Genomic DNA, 14551 nt, shown 5'->3' on the forward strand with positions numbered 1-14551 from the left:
TTAACTAGGCCTCGCAAATTGGAAATTGGGCCAAAATAATAAATGGGCAGGATTCCTTCCAATAGCGTGATGGAGGCATATCATGTGTGAAGAGATGCCGACATCGAATCTATGGAGGAAGTAAATCACTTCTAAAAACTACAGATGTGAACCATCTCAAAGCACAAAACTCAATGGACTTACACTATGTCAAATTTAATAGATCAAATTTCCGAAGTGGCCAATGGCACGAAGCCGTATCAAATATCAAATGACACGAAACCGTATCAAATACCAAATGGTACAAAGTCGTTACAAATAGAACAAAGCCGATACAAATGACAAGAAGCCGCGACAAGACTCAAATGGCACAAAGCCGCTTCAAATGGCACGAAGCCGTATTGAATATCAAATGGCACGAAGCCGCGTTCTACTCCAATGGCTCAAGGTCTTCGCTCGCATGAGCTAAAACTGCACAAGGCATCCAATGGCTCAAAGTCCTCGCCCGCACGAGTTAAAACTGCACAAGGCATCAAATGCTCCAATGGCTAAAAGTCTTCGCCTGCATGAGCTAAAATTGCACAAGGCATCAAATGCTCTAATGGCTCAAAGTCCTCGCCCGCACGAGCTAAAATTGCACAAGGCATCAAACGCTCCAAGTGGCACAAATCCCTTGCCTGCACGAGTTGAAACTGCATGAGGCATCGACTGCTCAGATGGCTCAAAGTCCTCGCCCGCACGAGCTAAAACTGCACAAGGCATCAAATCCAAACAAATACAAAATACCAAGGAACTACGAGTGACCTGATCCCTCAATGAGGGTACGTAGGCAATCTAGGGCTTGACCTAGGTGCAGTCGCAAAATCAAATAAACCCCCAAATCCCCAAGTTACGATTTATTCATATTGGAATCAAAGGGTTTTTCCTTTTAACGAAGAATTTTAATTAATAGACGAATAGTCTAGAATGGGTCGAACTTAAATTAATAAAATCCTCTTCAGAAAAATGAACGAGGATGAAATTATGTCGAGTGAATTATTTGTTTACATATTATATACAATTTTTGCTCAACAGATAATAAATACACATTTATAAATTAGAAAAGGGGACAAGTTGATAAGTTGAGCTTTTTATTTTTTATTTATTTTTTAATGAAAGGACTAGTGAGTTAAATTGTTAAAATGTTAAGAAGAGAGAAAATCGCATTAGGATGCATATACATTATTGTTTTTTCGCCACTATAATAAAACACCATCCGTGAATAAGTTGCGCTATTTTCAGATATGTACTTGGTAAAGGACGGAGAGCGCATGCTTTGCTTGCTACTTTGCTAGATGCTGCTGCTGCCCCACAGCAATCGGAGTGCTTATCATCATGAATGGGGCACAGTTATTGTAGTTGGCTAGGGAGTGAAATTATCATTTTAAATTAAAAGTAATACGAGGGGTGTCAACAATCTTCTTATTTCGAGTTTTCTGTTTTTATTGTCTTGGTTCTTATTTTCATCTTTTAATGTTGTTTGATATTATAATTGTCCAATTTATGGGTCGTCTTTTAAAGCTAACACTATAGAAAATCAATTCAATGAAAAATCGTTTAATCATTTGCCTATGTTATTAAAATGTATCCGTCTAGACTTCAGGTATTGGATAAATGATCTTTGAAAGGTGGAATTGGATCCTCTCCTCCTGAGCTTGGGCTCAGGAGCCTTCTGACCAACACACAAGAACCGTTGAATTTTAATTCAACGTCTATAATTATTATAACTTTTAAAAAATTCCCTGTTTGTAGCTATTAGATCAAAATCTAACGACCTATGTGTGTTGGTCAACAGACTCTTAAGCCCAAGCTCAAGAGAGGATCCAATTCCTTGAAGGGTGACCTTGCAAAACGAGAAAGTAAGCTGCAAAGAAAGAGAGAACGAGAAGGTTGATAATTTTTTTCAAATGATTTTCAATGTAGGGGTAGAAATAAAAAGAAAATAAATAGCATTCGTAGAGGAATAATGACATAGGCATGGGAGGGAAGCATTGAATTATTATGATATTAAATGAGGTAATGAAGAAAATAAAAAGAAGAATTTAAGACATATGCCTGCCCAGAAAAAATGAGTAATAATTATGGAAGGAGTGTTGGATTTGATGGGTTGAATTATCACTTCACTTGTGTCACCCAAAAGTGAGGTTGAATAAAACCGTATCTGCCATCCCACTGCAAAAAGGAACCCAGCACAAAGCTCCCTAAAGTCAAAAACCTTTTGTGTTAGCAAAACAAAATAATTAAAAAAAAATAATTAAAACTTTCAGGCAATTATTGGAGTTCAACTTTGTCAAAAATACAAATTCCAATGTTGTGTTATATAGCATTCCGACATGTAAGTAAGTTTCTCTCGTATATAATGTGTTGAGTATTTAAAGACTAATTAACGGTCCATAAATTGAACAACCATGACAAAAAATGTATTGCCACCAATGGAGTCATGAACGGTAGGCTAGGTATGTAAGATCGGGTTGGCCCGATGTTATAGATGAGCTTAATTCAATTCATTGTTTTTAACATTCGAATAAAGCCTAAAGAAAGTCGGAGGCTTATCTACTGCACAACAAAAGTGCATATTTAAGTTAACCATCTGAATAAGAGTTATTAGATTGTTTAACTCAACAACATCTAACGGTTGTTGGTTAGATGTGTAACTTAGACGTGCACAAAAAAAGCTTCACAGAAGGTCAAGGTATAAATTTCTAAATTCGTGAATAATAAGGGAATGACAAATAACCCATCTCCGTATAAGCTTTTGCGAAATTTCTTAAATTTCCTACATCCCAAGTTGAAGTCCTCTATAAAAACACAATTCCTTTCACTATATAGACATACGAGGAGCCCAAAATGCTCGATTAAAAGTGACCCACCCTTAGGCCCAAGAACACCAGCCCAAAGGCAGGGCCTGGGAACCTATTTGTAATAGGGCTGCCCTGACCGGCCCAGTCCACGTCTACCTATTTTTACTGAGCTCGCTCTTCTCACCCTCCATCTCCCGCCGTTACCAGGTGGTGCACCGCCACCATCTCTGGTTTCCGGAATTCACCACCGGCATATCAGCTCAGAGAACAACGTCGGTTACCGACGAGAAGGACCGAGTCGATGATCAGAAGAGCAACCGAGTCCAGGACCGAGGTGTCACTCCTCGATCACAAGACTTCAATGCTTGGTACCTGGATGTCATTGAACAGGCGGAGCTCGACGATTACGTTCCCGTTCGTGGAACCATGGTCATCCGTCCCTACGGTTACGCCGTTTGGGAAGCCATTCAGGTACTCCAGCTGCCGCTACCTCTATCCATTTGATTGCATTCATTTCACATTCAGTGGTTTGAAATTTTGAATTTATTTAATTTTTGTAGGATTATCTGAATGTGAAATTCAAAGAGACTGATCACAGTAACATGTTCATATGATTTTCGAGCTTTTGATGCGTAATGTAATGCTTAAAATTTGAAATTCTTAGTTTGATAAATTTGGAATGCTGCAGTTTATACCCTACTCTTTTTATAGAGAAAGAAGCCAGCCATGTTGAGGGTTTTAGTTCCGAATTAGCACTTGTGACAATAGGAAGAGGGAAGGAGCTCGAAGAGAAACTTGTCGTATGCATTTCCGTTAGTAAGTTGTGTTGTATTTGATTGTATAAGTTATTGAGTGAATATTACCGAAGGTGTTATCTTTGATTGTTGCACTTCTTGAGGCTCTGGCAGGTTGGAGCCATGAGCGATACCATAGTCAATCACATGTTCACCCAGTGGATTCATAGTTACCGTGATCTTCCCTGTAGGGTTAACCAGGTACCACGTTTGCTTGGTCTCGTAATTGAAGTACTTTAATTTTCAGTGGAGGAGTTTTTCATTTTACGTAAGCCTTGATCTTTATGAATTGATGTCTATTTTACTTCAGTGCGCTAATGTCACAAGATGGGAGATGTGAACGAAACCTTTTGTGAGGACTCTTGAGTTTCTATGGCCGGAGGGACATACTGCTCGTGGCGCTGCAGGCTATACAGATGATTGATGTTTATTTGAAATTTGCTTATGAGCAAGCTAACTGTTATTGCAGGTAGAAAGTCGAAAGTAGAAACATTTGCTGGTGCTGTTAGGACCTATACGATAGAGGGAGAATTTTTCTCGTGCCTTGGAAACACAGGTACTTTGATTATGATACGATAATGTGGTTATTTGTTAGTTATGATATGATAATCAAAGCTTCATTTATAGGCACTAGAATTTGACCAAAATCTATGCATGCAGTTTACTGATGAAAGTGGACAGAGGCAACATGTGTGGCAAACTTCATGGGCTGTCAGTACCCCTTTTGTTGGCGGGATTATAATGACTCATGGAGATGATACAGGTTTAATGCTTCCCCCAAAGATTGCACCGATACAGGTAAAGTTCTAAAGTTGGAGATCTTTATGCATTTTGCAAAAATATGTCGACGTCAGTGTCTTAGTATGTGCTGTATTTAGTTCAAGGTCATCTGGGAACTTGTCTGTTAGTTTAGTTTTTAATATTATTTGTTCTCATGCGAAAGCATTCAGCTTAATATGCTTAGAATTTAGTTTGGTTCTGCTTGTTTAGTATGTTTCCTCTGCCCAGGCATGTATGCATGCATGGCTTATTTCGTTTTTATTTCAACAAAATTTCTCGCTTGTGTATAGGTGGTGGTAATTATACCAATTTGGAAGAAGGATGGTGATAGTAGAGAAGTCCCCAATGCTGCATAACTGGTCAAAGAAGCTCTGCAGGCTGCAGGGAATAAAGTTAAACTTGACGGCTCTGAGCAGAGAACCTCAAGATGGAAATTCAATTTCTGGGAGATGAAGGTTTGTCCTGAATCTTAAAGATAAAGCAATTTGTACCCTTTGGTGTGTTGCTTTTGGCATACTATGACTTGAAAGCAACTTAATTATTTATACGCTCTTGTAATTACAGAAACTGAACAGCCATCACATGTTAACCGTTTCATTGTCTAATTGTTTGACTTGCATCAGATTTGACGGGGATGTTTACCTAATACTTATGTGAGTTCCAAAGATTGAGGAAAGATAAGACCAAAAGTTGACCTTTTCTCATGCTCACAGTGCTTATTGTTTGTTTTGAGTGCTTATACCATATCGTGCACGGCTAACATATTGGTTCTTTTGCGAGAAGCTGTTTATTAAATTAATTCTTTGAAGATTAAAACGGCTGCATGTTATTGTTCTCTTATTGTCAGTCACCTCAATAACAAGCCTTCGTTTTATAGGGAGTCCCTTTAAGGATTGGAATTGGTCCTCATGATGTGTCACGCCAGAGTGTGGTTGTATCTAGAACAGATGTTCCTGGAAAGCAAAGGAAGGTTTTCGGGATATCCATGGAGCCTTTTGAATTTGCTGGCTTATGCGACGGACAAGTTGGGTGAGATACAGTCATCTCTGTTGAGGCAAGCAGAATCTTTTCCGGATAGATGCATTTTCTTGCTCTAGGGAAAATGGGCGAGAGGTCCTTGGTCGGCTAGGTATGTGTACTTTTGAATTATTTTAGTAATGTAGTTGTTAATTCTATAAAACACACTGTTGAGGAAAATTGCATTCTGATTCTAATATAATGACAGCTGCAAATTATTGCACAGTAACGAAGAAGAGTTAAAAGTAAAACAAGAAACCGGCGCTACCATCAGATGCTCTTCTTTTGAGCGGCCGCAAGGGATTAAAAGATGCTTGATGACTCGTAACCCTGCCGAGGAAGTTTCCATTTTTGCAAAGTCATAAGGTTTCAGGTTTCGCTTGGAACACAAGCATGTAAGATGTGAGTGTCAAGAAGAATGAGTTCTTGTTCTCGACAAACTGATAGCTCAGTGTATGAGTTATCATGTTGAGGAAATTCTGATCATACTTGGCTAAGATTAAGAGTCCTAATAACATGCAATTATATTCAAGTAACCTTATCAAGACTTGACAAGAGTTCAATACCTATGAGGACTATACCGAAACCCTAATCAGTTTGGAATATCTAAGGTATCAGTTAATAGGCCTGATATCAAGGGAGTATGGATATATATAGGGAGGTCTCTGCACTCACAGTAATTATCCTTCTTTCATGCTAAAACCCTATTTGATAGCAAGGACTCTCGGCTGCTTGAGTGTAGAAGACTCCTTATGAAACCTTAGCAGTCATGTCTTCTTCTTCTTCCTCCACTTCGGAAGATAAGTTTATTTCCCTTTAATTGTTTGCTTGGTTTATTGTAATTGTTTTGGTTTTATCTGTGATCCTAGTAGCTTGTTGATTTTCGAATTACTTCTTACATGTGGTATCAGAACCTCTCAACTCGCCTAGAATTCAGAATTTCGATCATGGTTGGTTTTGAATATATTGGTAACGTTCCAATATCATGCCATTACTTTTATCCTTACAATATGTAAAGCTTCCGCGAATAACATGACTCATTGATTTATATTGCTGATAATTCAATATGCGGATTGATTATCGTATTGGCTTTGCAAATAATTATTTAGTTATTATTATTATTTTTTAATCTGACCCATCTGCAGAAATACCTTTGCGTGTAGTTGTATTATCCTTGTCTGCAGATACAAATCTGCTAGGGAATTTGCAAAGCTTTGGGGTTCGGATTATTGGTAATCTGTTTGAAAAAATTCTTAACAAATTAAAGGCATAATTATTTGTTGTTTTGGTTAAATGTCTTTTACTTGTGGATCCTGAGGCTTCCGCTTAATCTTAGAAAGGGTGCACGAGAAAACATTGATTAAATGCACGATCCTGACATAAGACTTCCGCGCAATGAAGCTAATCGGTTTATCAACTATTTTATGACAGACATCACATTTAGAATTATATATATATATATATATATATATATATGTACATGTTTTGCAAAATTCTTCTCCAGGAGTACAAGGATGTGTTTCAGTTTTCGGAGAATCAAATTACTGTCACTACATGTTCTGACAGTCGAATTTTGGATCATGATCAATTTCAACTCAAAAGTGTTTGTATCATGGTTCAAATTATCAGTTCAAATTGAACAGAACGATTAAACTGATGATGAATATGTTTTGAGATAATTCTAAAGAATTCTTATATTCAGTCATGTTTAATTGGTGTATAAGTGAGATACAAAATTAGTATAGATGCAATTTTATCTGCTCAAAAGTGTTAAAATTGTATCGCTAATGAGAATTTTGTATGTTGGTTATGTAAAACCTAATATAATCAGTTTTCGATCCAAAGATGTGACTGGTATTATATGATTTGATGCCATTAATTGTTCATATTTATGAACTCTTAATGAAGAACTTCTGAGCACAAATACTAAAACGTATGTTGTTGATACAGCTATGACTTCTCTCAATTTCTCCAATATTGAAACACTAACTGGATCCAACTACAAAAGATGGAAGGATGACATGGAGATAGCTCTTGGCACACATGTTCATTCATAGCTTAGATGAATGTGTGAACTCATTCTGCAGAAATTAGAAAGGTTTGAGATCCCTTTCAATTCTCAAATCTTGTGATCGTAAGGAGCTTGATCTATATACACATATTAATGCCGTGGCCATTTTGGTGTCATTTTTAAATTGTTTTCTTATCTTAAAAGGAGATTTTGATATATCACAATGGACATGCTAAATGTTGTTTTAAAAGAAAATTAAGATTTTAGTAAAGTTATGACAACAAGACTAGCTATGTTCATGCAGTTTAGCGTACCTAGCAATTTGTTCTGTTTTAGTTTCTGATTTTGATAGATTTTTCATAACTGCAAATTTTATGAAATTTGGTCATGTCATAATATCAAATGGATTGTTGACGTTGGTATTTTTTTTTCACGTTTCTAGACAAGAAATGGATTTATGTTAAATATTTAAGTGTGATACCATGTTGCTGGAATAGTCTGTTTGTGATATTATTTTGATATATCTATGTAACTCCTAAATTCATGAAATTTTAGTATGATATACATTGAGATGTTTATTTCAAATCTGGAAATTTTCACGAGCATTGGTTTGCAAATGAATTATTGGTGGGTTTTTAATGTCGGGACTGTTCTGCAGAATTTACGCAGCTCCTGCAGCACATTCCATTTCAATTTTATTTTTTATCCCACTTTTAAGATTTAAAAAATTATGGAACTTTTGGTGACAGTAAATGTATATGTCTACTTTATTTCTGGAAATTCTCATGCATATTGGAGACAAATTGAATTTTTGGTGAATTATTTAGTCTCCGGTATGTACTGCAGCATATTTGCCGTTTCTGCAGCATATCCCATTTCTAATTTTCTTTTAGTACACTTGTAATGTCTGAAAAATTATGAAATTTTGGGAATTAACATCTTTGTATGTTTAATTTATGTTTGAAAATTTTCATGCATATCGGATGAACAGTGAATATTGGTGATTTTGTAATCTCAGGTCTGTACTGAACCTTTTTCTGCAGTTTCTGCAGCACCTCCCTTCTCGAATTCATGTTTGGCTCGCTTAAAAATTTTAAAAATCATGAAATTTTTCGAAATAGTAGCCATATATGTCTAGTGCACACCTAAAAATTTTCATGACAATCTAAAGAGAATTTAGTTTTTAGTGAATTTGCAAACTTAAGTAGTATTGCTGAATTTTGGTACTTCAAAACTAGTTTTGTTATGTGATATTGTTTCACTGATTTGTGCACACCTATTGGTACCGATTATTGTACAAGTTTATGGTTCCAATATGTCCTTATTTTATGCAAATTCTCAATACTAATGACTTTATAGACAACACTGATTAAATTTTGGTTTAAAGATGTATTGGTTTATTTTGCTCAAACCAATATTTTGTTTGGTCATCAATTATGATTATATGATCATTGTCTTTCGAGAAAAAAAAAAAAAAAAAAAAAGAAAAAAAAAGAGGAAAGTGATATCAGTTTACTAATTGATCATTTTGGTCTCTATCGAATAACTAAATAATCATGTTTCCTCTTTCGAGAACTTTATTGTTCAATGTTAATAATGACATACTCTTGTGTCTGATTTAATCTTTTGAGAACCGGTTATTTAATACTGTTCTAAGGGATTATTTTGAAAAATCAGAATTCTAATTTATATGGTGAATACTTTTATCCCAATAGGAATTTCAGGAAATCGCTCACCAATTATAAATTAGTATTACAGCAAATCATAAAGTACTTCTAACATATTTTCATCTGGCCAAAGCTGTTGAAGCTATATGTATTTTGTGTATTTTATGTTTTGGCTAGCTATGCAGGTATTTTCTTTGCATGATTAGTTTCTGCCCAAAGGTGTAACAATCATGCAATTTGGAGTTGGTTCAATCCTCCACAACTCGACTACTTCCATGATGAATCTTGTAGAATCGAGAATGAGTAGGTAAATTTGCCAATCTTTTGCCTTAATTTTCTCTGAGTTCTAAATTGGATTAAAATTATTGTTGGAAAATTGATGTTATTGAGATATCTAAGTGTTTATCGACTTTGTTTTAGAATTAAAACATAAATTTTGAGTTTGGATTCTCTTATTAGGTTTCATTTTAATTTATGAACTAATCTTTAACACATATGTGGGTCATCTCTCATACACTAAAATTAAATTAAATTTGTAGTCATTGCATAAGTTTTTATGGAACTTTTAATTCTAACCTACTTTAACAAAAAAGAAAAAAAAAATTATGTATTTGATCTTTATTGATTCAACTAGCCTATATTTTGTTATATGAAAGCCACTTTCTCTAGTGTTTAAACTTGCAATTTTGAGCATTTGCCCAAGTGGGAGAAATAATGTATTATGGGCTTCACACTCATCAATTCTGCATGCTTTTAATGATCATGGTTTTGGTAGATAAAACGTAAATTATCATACTTGTTTATATTTTATTTGTTATACATGTAACTAATCTTGATGGAAATTCAAGAAGGGTTAATGAGTATATTCTGCTCAAAAGTGTTTTTCTTATTAATTCTTGTTTGTTGTTCAAGAAATTGGACTTGTGATTTATATGTTATTTATGGATAATTAATCTGCTCAAAAGTGTTTTCTTATTCAGTCCAACTATAAATCAATGAACGGTTAAACATGGAATTGACAAGATTGTATATACTTCATCTGCTCAAAAGTGTTGAAACTATATACGTTTGCCCTTGTATTTTATGTTTTAGCTGTGAAAACCTAATATAATCAGATTCTGTCCAAAGATGATTCTAGAATTATATGGTTTTGTTGCAATCAGAAAACATTTCGTTAAAGTTTTCTGTTTCTGTCAAATTTTAGATGAATAAAAATGATCATATGATTTTGTATATCTTTTTAGCCACTCACTTCCTTGCAATATCTGACATAGAGATATAGTCAGAAAAATTAGTAGTTGATGTTGAATTCTCAATACTTTTAAATCCTTGATTAATGCTTGATCAGTGGGAGTTTTTAAGAGGTATGTGCATTTATGAGATTTTTTACTATTTTAATCGGTGGGAGTTTAAAATTGCTTTTGTATTATTGAATTGAAGTGTTAGTGGAAAATGGTTTAATCGTAAAATTTTATTCATAAATCTTGATAAGAGAGTAATTTTGTAACAATATATTGTATTTGCATCTTCTCTTATCAATATGTTTTAATTGACAGAAAATGTGAGCCATGCTTGCATAAGGCTCAGTTCAGGAGTTGAATTTTGTTAATCAACCTGAAACTTTTGAATTCTGTCAAACAACACAGTGCTTATGGTGTAGGTACTTGTAATCATAAAGTGCACATGTAGAAGAGATTACATAATGCATTTATGATTCAATATTCGAAGCTATAAGTGATAGGTTGTTAAAGGTTTAATTGCAGCTTTCGGGGACTTGTGATCACCTTAGTCTTAGCCTAAGTAATATCATTCTTCTTAGACACTCAAGTGGGAGAATGTAAGATGTGAGTGTCAAGAAGAATGAGTTCTTGTTCTCGACAAACTGATAGCTCAGTGTATGAGTTATCATGTTGAGGAAATTCTGATCATACTTGGCTAAGATTAAGAGTCCTAATAACATGCAATTATATTCAAGTAACCTTATCAAGACTTGACAAGAGTTCAATACCTATGAGGACTATACCGAAACCCTAATCAGTTTGGAATATCTAAGGTATCAGTTAATAGGCCTGATATCAAGGGAGTATGGATATATATAGGGAGGTCTCTGCACTCACAGTAATTATCCTTCTTTCGTGCTAAAACCCTATTTGATAGCAAGGACTCTCGGCTGCTTGAGTGTAGAAGACTCCTTATGAAACCTTAGCAGTCATGTCTTCTTCTTCTTCCTCCACTTCGGAAGATAAGTTTATTTCCCTTTAATTGTTTGCTTGGTTTATTGTAATTGTTTTGGTTTTATCTGTGATCCTAGTAGCTTGTTGATTTTCGAATTACTTCTTACAAAGCATCCAACCGATATTGTTCAAGACAGATGTTATCTGTGGTCTGTTTCGTCGTACTTTCTTCTTATACCCTACAGTATATTACACCAGTTGTTGTAGCATACCGTTCTCCGTAAAACGCCTGTTCGGTTTGTTCGCCGAATGTATTGTAGTTTGCACCAAGAAAAGAAAGTATAATACTTGCAGATGTTCCTTTCAAACCTGGTTGACAGAATCCGTTTTATTTTTGGTCACAATGTAGAAGACAAATACAAATATGGTCACGAACTTTAGAAGCCCAAAACTTTAGGGGCTCAGAAGCAAAAGTCAAAACTTTAGGACCAGTTGCGTACGCCGAAAGCGATTCCGAGGATTCACATATGATTGGATTGACCGTGGAGTCCATCTTGGTGGAAGGATTTTTAGCTAGATAGCGACACCGTCATATGCTGTTGCTAATATATTTGTTGTAATATGATTGGACGATACGGTGAATTTGTAATATGATTGGACGACAGAGACCATCTTGCATTCCGACCATACCACCGCCTTTTAGTGCTGCCGGATGAGTCTTGGCCGAGCAACCACGTTGTGAGTGTTCGACCCATAAAACTCTTCGGGACGACAAGGTTGATAGCCTCAAAATTACAATGTGTAATACTATGCGTATTGTAATATCACGTCACGGTGCGATTTAATTTCTCTTGTATAGTGGGGGCCGCAGTTGGAAGATGAGATGGACGACCAAGATGCTGTTTGGCTGTTCCCTTGGACAATAGGGGAAAGAGAATCGTTTGTAGACTTTTAGGGAGAGTGGGGGCCCACTGGGCTTTCGCTTGTTGTGTGTGGGGTTCTTTCCGGGGAATAAAAGTTGAAAACGCGTAGGAAATTTTGGAGGATAGTGGAGATTTCCTTCCTCTTTTTAATTTTTATTTTCTTTTTCTTTTTACAAAAGAGATATTCGCTAAATTCTCACCACATTAGTTGTCAATTACCCAATAAACTTTAATTTTAATTGATTATTCTCTGAATTATTATAATCGGACAATTTCTTTATCAACTTTAACTTTAGGCGATTACTTCTTGAATGCTTAGAATTGACCAGTTTTTAATAATGAATTTGTTGAGATGAGAAATTAATTTTTTTATTTAATTTAGGTCTTGAATTGAAATATGTGAACCCAGATGGTCATGTGAATTAAGTCACAAGAAAGACTAATGAAATGGCATCATAATCGTAACATGATGTTGAAAAAAGTAATACTATGTGGAGAAGATTCATAGTCGAGGAGTTAATTGACTAAAAATAATTGGCCAAATATAAAAGTTCAGAGTAAACTTTGCCGCTCCTTACAAGTTTTGGAGAAAAATATACAAATACCTCTATGAGTAATGTTAGGGAGACTAAATTTATAGACAATTTTTTTGTAAACTAAGTGACATGGAAGTTGATGATTGGATTATTACTCAAGTATTGATAAACATACTCATTTTCTATTAGTAATACATCATTTAGTTTAATTTTGTCTAGCATTACTCCTACCATAATATTTTTATTATTATAAGATTATAAAAAAAAAAAGTTTCAACCCAATTTTTTCTATATATGTAAAGGGAAAAAGTAAAAGGGGTGAAGTTTTCACACTGCCCTTCTCCCACTAGAATCAATATCTTCTACGTATACAAAGGGAGAAGGCAAAGTGTGTGAAGCTTTCATAATATTTAAATTGCCTTTCTTTCATTAAAATTTCAAAAAAATATATTCACAAAAAAAAAAAAAAAAAAAAAAAAAAACCAATGTAGGGTGGATAGTAAGTTCATTATTTTGTAAAATATAATTTAATAAAAAATTATAAAAAGAGAGAACACAGAGATGGTGAAACTTTTTATAATGCCCAAATTGCCTTCTCCCATTAAAACTTAAAAAAAAAATGTAGGAAGTTAGTAAGTTCATTGTTTTTCGAAAATACATATTTTAATAAAAGATAAAAATTAAAAAAATTAAAAAAATTAAATAAAAACATAATCTTATACAATTAAAAAAAGAACAAATCTACGCATGTAGCAAGAGATGGTATACAATTAAGCGCATCTGATTCCTAACCTTTTTTTTTATAAAGGAGATTTCATGATACAAAAACTTAAATGATGTAACAAACTTTTTTTTATTTCTTAAATAATGTAGGGATTCCACATATGGATGGGGGAATCGATGATATTATTAGTTTAATTGTAATTGAAACATCTCAATTAAATTAAATATTTTTTTATACGTGATTTCCTAATTTTTAACAAATATGCTATCAATTAATTCTTAAACACACGAAAGGTTAGGTTTTGTCACAAAAATTGTGGTAAAAAATCCAGACTTTCTTCTCTTCTCGATATTAGGATTCATGACTTATTCGAGTAATCAATAAAAAGTTGAGTATGAAAAAAAATGTCGAAAATGGCACTCTTTGACTAGTTACACAAGAAAATTTGTAAATATATAATAAAAGAATAATAACTCGTTTATACGTACAAAATGCCATTAGGTATAAAGTATTAATAATTTTTCTTTAAAAAAATGACCAGTTGGTGGTTTCGCTATGACAATTCATCTTTTCAAAGGTGAAAGACTTATAATTTTAGCACTAGCATCATGAATTGAACTAAGAACGTGTCATGTAAAATACAGGTTTGCAATTCGTTCTCGACCACTAAACCTCCCATAATGATTAAATTGCATAATATTATGAGGGAAAGAATCTAAACTTGCACCAAATTCATTAACATTATTATTTTTCGCCACTCCGGTACGCCAATCGAGAATCCAATATCCGAAAATTGATAAGGTCCAAAAACAAACATTAATTTTTCCAAGATGGTAAATTAGTATAAATTATGGGCAGTACTCTCCTTCATAAATCAAAATTCACAGATATCCAAAAGTCAAAATTGCCCTTCAATTCCTAAAGAAATTGGCTCACTATTTGACTATTGACTTCGAGATTCGTGTTTAAATTTTTCACTTTTCTTTATTCCTGTTTTCTTTCGGAATTTTCGGGAAATTAAAGGGTATTTTGGGAAAAAAAAAGTAAGACGGAGGGCAGTGTCGGTACAAGAACCACAATAAATACGTGGTCTGAGTGATCTTATC

The 14551-nt window shown here is 34.3% G+C and overlaps 1 pseudogene across 1 annotated transcript; it reads left to right on the forward strand.

Moving 5' to 3' along the window:
- Positions 1–1600: 1600 nt before the first annotated feature.
- Positions 1601–11630, forward strand: LOC137735352 (proline--tRNA ligase, chloroplastic/mitochondrial-like; annotated as a pseudogene). Its single transcript, XR_015964455.1, has 10 exons — positions 1601–1621; positions 2895–3290; positions 3380–3423; positions 3508–3619; positions 3728–3814; positions 3924–4169; positions 4274–4411; positions 4684–4848; positions 5271–5522; positions 5637–11630. The product of XR_015964455.1 is annotated as a proline--tRNA ligase, chloroplastic/mitochondrial-like (transcript).
- Positions 11631–14551: the final 2921 nt, after the last annotated feature.

Source organism: Pyrus communis, chromosome 7 (assembly GCF_041283825.1).
Source record: "Pyrus communis isolate YQ-2024b chromosome 7, ASM4128382v1, whole genome shotgun sequence".
Classification (NCBI taxonomy): domain Eukaryota; kingdom Viridiplantae; phylum Streptophyta; class Magnoliopsida; order Rosales; family Rosaceae; genus Pyrus; species Pyrus communis.